Below are 11,090 nucleotides of genomic sequence, written 5' to 3'. Positions count from 1 at the left end.
CTCCACTAGAACCCTTACTCAACCATAGGTGAGAGAACATGAAAGTCTTCCTCGTTCTACTTGGTGGAACCCACTAACAAACACTTGCCCTTGACACGCACCTAGTAAAACCTTTACTCAACCACGAGTGAGAGAACACAAGAATCTTCCTCATTCTACTTGGTGGAATCCACTAACAAACACTTTGTGGAGACTCATTGAGTAATTAATATAACATTTAGAGACACCACTAGAACCCTTACTCAACCATAGGTGAGAGAATATGGGAGTCTTCCTCATTCTACCTAGCGGGACCCACTAAAAAACACTTGCCCTTGACATGCACCTAGTAGTACCTTTACCCTTTACTCAACCACAGGTGAGAGAACAAGGGAACCATCCGGTCTGATACCAATTGTTGGGGAAAAAAAAAACACTTTGGGAAGACTCATTATGAAGTAATTAATATAACGTGTAGATACACCACCTAGCCCAAAAGCTTAAATCCAATAGATATGAGCTTAATTATGTTATATTAACTACTCTTTTTTCTCATTAATATCCAATGTGAGACTTCACTACTTAATCAATCTCATTACTCGCACGTGAATATATATAAAGGGTTGAGTTCAAGTTACATCGCCCAATAACTTTCTATTAGATTCTACTTAAATATATATTCTTAATTTGTCACATTATTATCTTAAAAAAAAAAAAACCTTCCATTTTCACATTAATGTGCACAACCATTCATATTACCCCAAAATAAAAAAGTAATGCTACAGAAACAAATTATTTTACAATATTTTTACAAACTGCTGATGTAACTTTAGCATTTTCCAAATAGTTATTGTAAGTAAAATTGTCATGGACCAATATTAGAACTAGTAAGAATTTGTCATATTAGCAGTTTGTAAAAATATTGTAAAATAGTTTATGTCTGTAGCATTACTCAAAATAAAAATGAGTTTTACTTTTTACTCATAAATGTGGACAACAGTTCTCTCTTCTTTGGCTTTTGGTTTCTCACTTTATCCCTATACGTTTATATCTCCATTCAAGCCTCAATACACTCAATTTGACCTTATTAAATTAAATGAGTATTTCATTATTATTCCTTAAATGGTATTATCTCCTCAAATTTTTCCCAGAATGTTCTTTCCAACTGCTTTGTGACCTGTTTGAACATTATCTGTTTTATGAAATCATTACATCATATTGGTAGAACTTACTAATCGTGACTTGAACGTCATTTAAGTTCTTTGCTTTAGCATCCTTCATTATGCTGCAAACATAGAGAGAGAAATTTGCAAGGCTTACAGTATAATATTTTTATATTTTGACTGAAAATTTCTGCACCATAAGGATCTCGCTGACAATTGCATTATTTATTTATTTATTTTTATATCTCAACTTATCCTCAAGATTTCCATCATTATTAAAAAATCAAAATCAAAATGAAATGAAAAAAATGGTCAAAATATTTGAAAGATAGGTGAAACTTCTATTGCTTAATCTAGGAGATTAATTTAGTAAGAACAGTTCAAAAAATTTTAGGAGAGAGGGACTGGAGTTAAAATGAGAAATATAAAGTGGAGGTGACTCCATTGCATCACCTATGTAATCTGAGTTGATGGATGATGGTGGCTTCTCATCAAACATGAGGTGGAGGTGCAAAATCCAATATGTATAATCTAAGAAGTAAGGAACACATTGAAAGCAAATAATTCAGAGATCAGTTTTGTTATTTTCATATAGAACACACTCAATCTGAATAATCTCGACAATAGTTCATGTACATTGTACAATCCTTTGTGCAAGATTGGATTATGAGCCCCCTTTCAATTCCCTTACCAAATCTCATTAACAAATTCTAAATGAAATATAAATAAAAATCAACAGGCTAAAAATAACAAAAAAGAAGAAGATAATAGTTAAAATAGAAAATCAAAACATGATAGTAAAATGGTATACCTACGAATTTGGGCAGGCGTGAATCAATAAACACCAGGCGAAATATATGGTGATCAATGTAGAAGGTAACTGTTGGGAGATTTTCATATACAACACAAACTTAATCTAAAGAATCTCAACAATAGTTCAAGAACAATCCTTTTCGTAGGATTGGATTATGAGCCCCCTTTCGATTCCCTTACGTTGCTAATCTCATTAACAAATTCTAAATGGGACACATGTTACCATTACATGCTTCCTTCAATTTTCAAAAAAAAAAAAAGGTTAAGCCTACTATAACTTGAAGAAATGTTACACAGTCAATATCTTTTTACTAGATGCAAATTTTGATAAATTCATCGTTGGATTACATCATCTTTCATATATTCTTCATACTTGCAAAATTTCAAAACAATAAAAGATTAATAACTATGCCATCAATCAAATGTTTAAATTTCAAGTTTTTATAATTTAAAATTATGCATAAAAATGGGTTTATGGTTTGTTGATGCCCATTTTGGCAAAAAGGCCCAATAACAAGAAGAAGCCCAACAATACAAAAGGAGTAAAAGAAGAAGAATTAGCAAAGTAAGGAAAACCATTAAGCCCAAATGGTAGGAATAATGGTCCACAAGCCTATAAAGTAGTAAGAAAGGCCCCCAACGAAAGCAAACGGGTCCAGGGGAGCCCAGAGAAGGAAGTAGTAAGCCTATGGGATTCAAAAGAAGTAGAAAGCAAGCAAAAATGGGCCAGAGGAGCCCAAAGAAAGGAATTAGTAAAAGGAGTTGGTGTAAATGCCAACAAACCCCAACAGCAAAGGATATAGTGATTAGGTCGGGGAAGCCTGAAAGATTTAGTAAAAACCTATGTGAATGTAAGAATGAAATGTGCCAAGCCCAAAGGAATGAAGTAGGCCGAGGATGCTAAGAGAAATAAAATGGGCCAAGGAAGCCCAAGATGACATGAAAACTAACCCAGCAGAAGTACTGGGCAACGTGAACTGAGTGAAGAAAAATACACGGCAGGCCCAAAAGAGGCCCAGCAAGCACGGTTAAGCGATATCATGGCAGAAGCAATGTAGTGGTGTGGCAGAGGTATTAGTCGACCCATAAACCAGAAGTAAAAGGAGACCAGGGCTGAATTGAAGAAAAAAATGGCCCATACCCAAGCAAGACCCATCCTAGAGAAGAAACGAGATGCAAAGAATGAAGACCCAATGATTTACCCATGCCACAAAGGGTTAAAAATAAGTAACAAAAGGTGCATCAAGACCAAACAAACCCCAAGGCAATGACAAACGCATGAACAACAGACAAGCCATTGACTCACATGGAAATGGAGCATGCATAAGGTTCAAGCACTGCCCACTTGTACCCAGCCAATACAAGTTCGGTGGGCCATGGGTCAGAGGTAAAGAGGGTATGGTTTGGCGGTGTGGATAAGGGGGAAGTCTATTCTAGGATTCCCGCTCAAGCTTTTTGGGGGGAAATGTCCTGCTAGACTGACTAACCACCTAAAAGAGGGAAAGATGAGTTGGAATCACTAGGTATATGCCATAAGAGTTAGTAAGAGAGAATGTCCAACCCTTATCTGGATGGGAATGCCACGAAAAGTAAGAAAATAAAACAAAACTCCTTTTATCTGGGAATGGAATGTGGCGCAGCCAGTGCAGGGTAGTAGTGCTGACTGAGCAGCCAGTAAACCAGTGGGTGGCCTGGGAAAGATACCCACACCAGGCCAAAAGTAGTTGAGGGGTAAAATGGTAAATCTCATCACGGCAAGCAGTATAAAAAGTCCTTAGCTGTGCATAGTAAACAACAATAGAAGAACAGGAAATAGCACTAGGAAACGTAGAAGTAAGGGAGAAATAGAAAGCAGAAGAAAAAACAAAGAGGGAAAATATAAAAAGAAAGAAAAATAAGAGAGTAGGATAGGAAGTGAGAAAAGCAAGAGAGTGATAAGGCATGCACCGATAGGCGACCCCCCTCTCTCCTCTCAAAAGCCTATTCTCTAGCAAGCTAAAAGATAAAAGATTAAGCCATTTAGGTCCATCCTTTCAAAGTAGGCAAATTCTATGGTAGGATTTCCCTGTGAGATTTCCCACATTGGAGATTGGTTCCCTTCTTGGACTTAAATCTGCTAAGGATCCAAGTTCAACAAAAAAATCCCCTTCCCCCCCTCTCTTATCATAATCGTTTAAGCATTAACATTATTCTGTTCATTATTGCTAACTTATTTCTGCCATACTTGCATTATAGTGTTTTCCTGTTGCGAAAAATTGTTTAAATATTATCTTTGATTGGCAGCAAGCACTTTAGTTAGAATGTCTCTTTTATTATCCTGTTATATTATGTGTCTCTTGCTATAACATTTTTATGACAGCATCCCCTGCCGTAGGCATGTGACTAAGATCCTTGCAAATGGGTCCTAGCTTGCGCACAAGTTGACTTGAGGTGAGTTTCAATTGAGCCAATCCCGAGTCTCCTACCTCAGCACTATTGGGCCACAATATGGCAGAAACAGTTTGGTCCAGAATACAAAAAGGCCAACCACATGGATTAAATAGTAAATAAAGTTCGTTTGATATGAAATTTGACATATGTGTTAAGAACATTATTGGAAATTAAAGGATTATGTAGTGAAAGAACAGAGTAATATAGAAAACTAGATAACTTGGAGGCATAATAAAATGCTTTTCTTTGACAATATTTGCCCCCATGCCAGAGTTGCTAAAGGGTTTTTACAAACTTGTCTCCAGAATACAACCAAGATTATTGGACTCTACAAATAGCTATTTTGGAGAGAGCCCATAGGATTTCTTGTGTTTCTAAAAAAGAAGAGAGAAGAGATAATTTACCAAGTGTATATGGACCTCTATTTATACCTAAAAGGCTTTGATCCTTCAATAGGCACTTGGGGAGAGTTACAACAGTTCATTGCACGTTCTCAACAATTTATTGCATGTTCACAAAGCATTTCAATATTTTGAAATGCTTAAAACTGTTGCCAGTAGTTCAGTAGAAATATTGCAGAAATTGTTCTTATTCAACTTTTGATCGATTGAACATGAATTGAATCAGTTCTTATTTGACTTTTGATCGAATCCAACATAAATCAAATAGGAATCAAACAAACCAAATTTGGACAGAAGACTTCTGCCATCAATTCGATCGGTCGAATAGGATTTTCAACCTGTCGAAATCCTTAAACATATTTTATAATTATCATCTTATTCAAATGGTGTACTCTCCATTTATTTATATATTACAACCTATCTTATAAATACCTATATATATATATATATATATATATATATATATATGTGGGGAGTAAAAGGACCTAAGCGGGCATTTGGGCCTTTGGGCTCTAGCAAGGAGGGCCGATCCGTTCTTAAGCTAAGAATTTGTTAGTACTACGAATCGGCCCATACGCCGAGGGTCCGAGGACACATCCGAGGGTGAGTTTCTCCTCGGACAGATCCAAGAGAACTCGGAGATTCACTACGAAGGTCAAGGCAGAATTCTGGAAAGACTGTTGGTTAAGAGGGGGAAACCATGAACCTTCTAGATACACCGGTGTTAGAAAAATATCATGAGCAAAGGCTGCCACCTCCACATTAAAGACTCTGCACCTACCTCCCTGGCCGCATTAATGGGGAAGTGATCCCTGAACAGTAGAACTGAAACTTCTGGTTACTATTCAAAGACACTAAGAGAAGAAATATCTAGAGAGGGGGGGGGGGTGGAAAAAGAATTGTAATCTTTAATAAAGAAAGAGAAATAATACAGAAGTAGTCCTCGGAGGTCCATCTGCAATTATCATTCATTATTTACAAGTGTTTGCACACCATAGTCTGTTATCAAGTTCTCAGTACCTCTAATCTAGATTTCAAGCCCACACTCTACAAATTTCATTGTTTAAGGCTTATTGGGCCTGAGCCCATAATTGTCTTTGGGTCCAGGTGCAATTGTGCACTTACAATATATATATATATATATATATATATATATATATATATATATATATATATATAAATAAAAGCATAAAGAACATGTAATCTAATAGTGGAGTTTTCAATTTAGGGTCACTCTACAATATCCACGTATTAGTTTGTTCTTTTGGAAGCAACGCATTAATTCGAGGATGGTAGCATTGGGGTGGTAGTGTATTATTTATCCTTTTGAAGTTTGAATTGAATTGCTCTTTTCTTGTTTGCATTTTCGGATGGCTGGTCATGCTTAATATATTTTTATTTTTTTTAGGACTAAGTCAAATATGTAGATCGTGTAGCAATTAAACTTTTCAAGCTCAATTTTGAATTTGGCACTAACATTAAGGGTACGTTTAGTAGACTGCAATAGTAATTATATAAGAATAAGAAAATGTATTATAACGAATACAAGATGTTGCAATGTAATACTTGTTACTATTCATTTGTTTGGTGACAACACAATAATAGAACCCCCAAGACAATGAAATGAAAGCATTTTAAATCAAACTTAAGATATATTTTAGGAAATATCATACCCATAATATTTCCTAATTTTTAAAAAAAAATTTGAAATAGCAATTACTTATTTTTTTTATGATTTTTTATTTTCATAATTGTTATGTGCATATGGAAAGTTTGTTTATTTGGAAATATATTAATTTTAGAAATTAATATACTTACTAAGGAATAGCTATTACAACCCTTTTAAAGATAAATAATTATTTCTCATTTTGAACAATAATTATTCATAAGGAATGACTATTCTCTGTAATAAAAATATAATCAAACTACATAATAGGTCTACCAAACATACCCTAATTACTTCTCTATTACAGGGGAAATGTAATAATAGCCAATAGGATGGTTTTCTAATTTTTGCAAGGCCAGGGCTATTCCCTTCAAGGGAATGTATATAGTTCAGTTGAAGAAGTCCTGCATCAATGCAAAATTATGCTTCAGGGCTCAGGCTATATTTGGCGACATGCTTTATTTTTTTGGTTGGTCAATGAAATGAATTTTTTGGGCAATGATTGTTTATTAACAACTAGAATCTAGGCTATAAAGACCCTTTTTTTTTTGCTGAAAAGATCCTAATTTAATCTTTTGGATATTATTTTTTACAAATAGGTTTTTTGGCTTGAACTTGTTGCCCATATATGCGATTGAATTCTTGCTAATTAACAGTTGATGATTATGATTTATGCATGAAGAATACTTGTATAGAAATCAATAGTTATTTTAATATATTAAGGGATCTCAGGTCTCAGTTAGAAGTTTTTTTTCTCAAAGCAGAGAGGTAACCATAGTTATAGCCATCAGACTGAAATATTCTTACTTCATGTCTTTGCTATGCATCTTTTCATCTGAGACAGATTGTAAGAATTTTGTGCCTTGGACATAGCATAGATTAAATGTGGACATAAAATTTGATTTCAGAAAGCATTATAATCATTTTTTTTTTTTTGGTATTTCAGTGATATCCATATGCATCCAAATAAGATTGATTTGAATAGAATAAATTGTAAAATAGGATGAGTTTATTCATATTCTATATTTATCCATATATCAAGTGCTTGGAAGAAATGTTGATGAGAGAAGACAGATGAGTTATTGAAAGTAGAAATTTGGTGCGTAAGTTTTAGCGGAGTGCCACATAGAAGCCTAGACAATCAGTATAGCTGCGGCGATGAATGGTCCTAATACTGAAACAAAAACAATTGGTAGCTGAATTTTTTTTTTTAATAAATGAAAGGTGCTAAATTGTGTTGTTTCCCTTGTATTTTGACATTCCACCATTGGTAAATGTACTATTAGTAGGAATCTCATGCCACATGTTGTTGATAAGATTGAAGTTCACCTATGTATATTGTTCTGTGCTCAGTGTTTCTTTCCCTTTTATGTTACTTTTTTTTGCTCAATTCCCTTTTATGTATTTATTACAAGAGCCCAATGATATAGAGTTTTTTCTTTTTTTCTTTCTTAAGAATTAAGTGAATAAATTTCTTTAAAAGCTAGCAATATGGTGATCTTACTCGAAGTAGATAGCGGAAATACGAACTTGATAGACTATTGACTAACAAAAGTTCTTACTTTTCAAGACTTTGTTTGATTGGTCTCAATCTTGAGGATTTACGCATTGTACTTCAAAATTTTTTTTTCTTTTTTTTTAATCTCAAGTTAGTTTCTCTAATTAATTTGCTTGTATTCATTTTAGGTACTATGTGTTCATTATCGTGAATGTAGAATACTTTTGCTTTTATTATTAATAAACCCTAGGAGTGTGGGTTGGCGCTGGAGAATGGAGAGTAGAGATAGAAAAAGATGATAGAGTTAGTTTATTGTTTTCGAAGGGGTCTTTTTTTTTTTTTAATGAATTAAGTGAACAAATTTCTTTAAAAGCCAGCAATACGGTGATCTAACTTGAAGAAGATAGCAGAGATATGGGCCTGATAGACTATTGACTTCTTATTTATCGAGACTTTTTTTTATTGGTCTCGAGCTTGGTTTACGCATTCTACTTCAATTTTTGGTTTTTAGTCTCAAGTTAGGGCCAAAATGGCCAAATACCTTTTTAGAAATTTGTAGCAAAAAAAAAAAACACTGTTTTGGAACTAAATAGGGAAATACCACTTTTCTGGAACTTGAGTTTATGAAACTCGAGTTCCTCATCAGTTCCGCCACCGTGGCACTGCTGAGCTGGAATTTGTGCGATTAAAAAAAATAATGTAGTGCTCGAGTTTGCTAAACTCGAGTTCCATGCAACATAGTACTCGAGTACCTATTATAAAAGAATTTATGTTTATGTTTATTTCTATGGTACTCGAGCTCAGCAAGCTCGAGTACCTTGTAAGGAACTCGAGTTTAGTAAACTCGAGTTCCTTATAACTTTTTTTTTTCCTGGGTGTAATCGACAAATAAACATACATAAACATAACAATAAGTAGCTTTTTTATGTTTTTATTTATTTAAATAGAAGCATTGTAAAATATAGAGATTTTGATTTCAAAATATGAATTAATTTCTACATTAATTAAAATTGTTCATTATTTTCTCATAAAAATTGTTCACTGTTTTTTGCATAAACTATTTCTAGCATTTTGCGTAAAATTATTTTATGTTCAGCATTATTTTAAAAAAAATTTCACTCTCTTTTCTGTGTAAATTATTCTCTGTTCACTATTTAAAAAATTGTTCACTGTTTTCTCATAAAACACCTAGTGAAATCGTGTTTTCTAAATTTAAACGCCAAATTTGAATGCTTTTTTCATGTTTGAATTTCACAACAATCGAATATATTTTTCTGCATTGATAAAATCTTTTTCTACATTAATAAAATTTGCTCTCTGCACATCATGTTTACTGTATATTCGAATCTGCTTATTACATTCATAAAATCTATTTTCTGCATTAATTAAAACTGTTCATTGTTTTCTCATAAAAATCGTTCACTGTTTTCTGCATAAACTATTTCTATGATTTTGCATAAAATTATTTTATGTTCAACATTATTTAAAAAATTGTTCACTCTCTTTTCTGCGTAAATTATTCTCTGTTAACTGCATAAATTGTTCACTATCACATAGATAGAATCATGGTAGAATTTGTAAAGTTTTTGAATTCCAGTCACCCATATCATCATGGCTACTCTTATACCACTACTCAGCAAGAGCACAAAGGTGTACAGAAAAAAGTTTGTTTTATTATATATGCTTTAAATTTTAAAGATGATTTTCTTATAAAACATTTTAAAAGGACTTTACAAAAGGACATTGATAGAAAGGCTTTGGAATTACATCTTGTTAACACCAGTGCATTTATTGAAGCATCTGGTTGTCAACTCCTTGGCAAGGAGGTTGGAGATTCAAGCTCCACAAAAACAGAATCATAGTCTCCTAAAAGCTATCTTATGGGAACAAGCTTTTCAAAGCTCCACCCTAAGATTTAGCAAAAAACAAGACTTGCCATTAGAACCTTACCCCCTAAAATCCCACAGGTTATACTAACCAATAAAGCCATAACAAGTTTTTATGATAGATGGATGTACCTTTTCAAAGTATTAGTCTCTACAGCATTTATCAGAATAGAAGACATGATAGACGACATATGCCTATCTCATAAAGCTATATGGTATGAAAGTTTTGGAGAAGCAGATAGAGTTTATGAAGGAACAGGAGACAGATACAATCCCTATCTGGGATTACTTATCAATATGGAGACAGAAGATCCAGTAATTTGTGATACTTTATGGTTATCAGAATTGCTAGAAGCAGGGTTTATCAGCAAATTAATCATAACTTCTAGAATTCAGATCAGTTTATTTCCCAAAGTCATCCAAGAAGTAGCCGCACAGATTGGAGGATTTAATTATATGAAGATCACTATCTGGAGTACTCTTCCAGCTTGGGATAGTAGTTATTATATGGAAGCTCAGCCAGCACACGTTTCGGTTCTTATTCATGATTGGGGTTGTATCCTTGAATACAACTGGTATATAGGAGATACTTATTTACCACTTACGCTCCATTTGTTTCGATGGAAAACCTTGTATAAAGATAGTTTTCTATGTTTTCCAGTGTTTGATAACATAAAAAAAGATGAGTCAAAGGAAAACTATCTTTGGTCAACATAAAAAGTATAACTTATTTTTAGAGATTGTTTTTCATTAATTTTTTTTTGGAAAACAACTATATCTCATAGTAAGCTAAATAAAAGAAGTTAAGAGGTTGTTTTTCAACTCATTTAAAGTTGCTACCAAACATTAGAAAATGAGATAGTTTTATAGAAAATACTTCTTGAAAAATGACTCATTTTTTGGAAAACATCATTGCTCAAACAAATAGAGCATTAATGATCCGGATGTTTTGGCTCAAGAATGGTCTAATTTCATGAGTAATAAGATTTATGAGATATAGAAAGAATTAGACAGGCTTCTACTTATATAGTTACACAAACAGGATAGTCGTATATGGTCCAATACCTTCAGAAAGGAGGCTATTTGGGAAAAGAAAGATTGTTAAGGATCCTAGAATGATACAGATTGAAAGACAGACAGACAGATCACTATTCACTGGCGAAAAATCACTATTCATTGGAGACAAATCACTTTTTCTCTGGTGACAGATCACTATTCACTAGCACGTGTGAATAGCTTCCAGACAAATCAAGA

This window comes from Castanea sativa, chromosome 5 (genome assembly GCF_040712315.1).
Source record: "Castanea sativa cultivar Marrone di Chiusa Pesio chromosome 5, ASM4071231v1".
Lineage (NCBI taxonomy): Eukaryota > Viridiplantae > Streptophyta > Magnoliopsida > Fagales > Fagaceae > Castanea > Castanea sativa.
The sequence above is the reverse complement of the archived record's forward strand: the minus strand, read 5'-3'. Positions refer to the sequence as shown.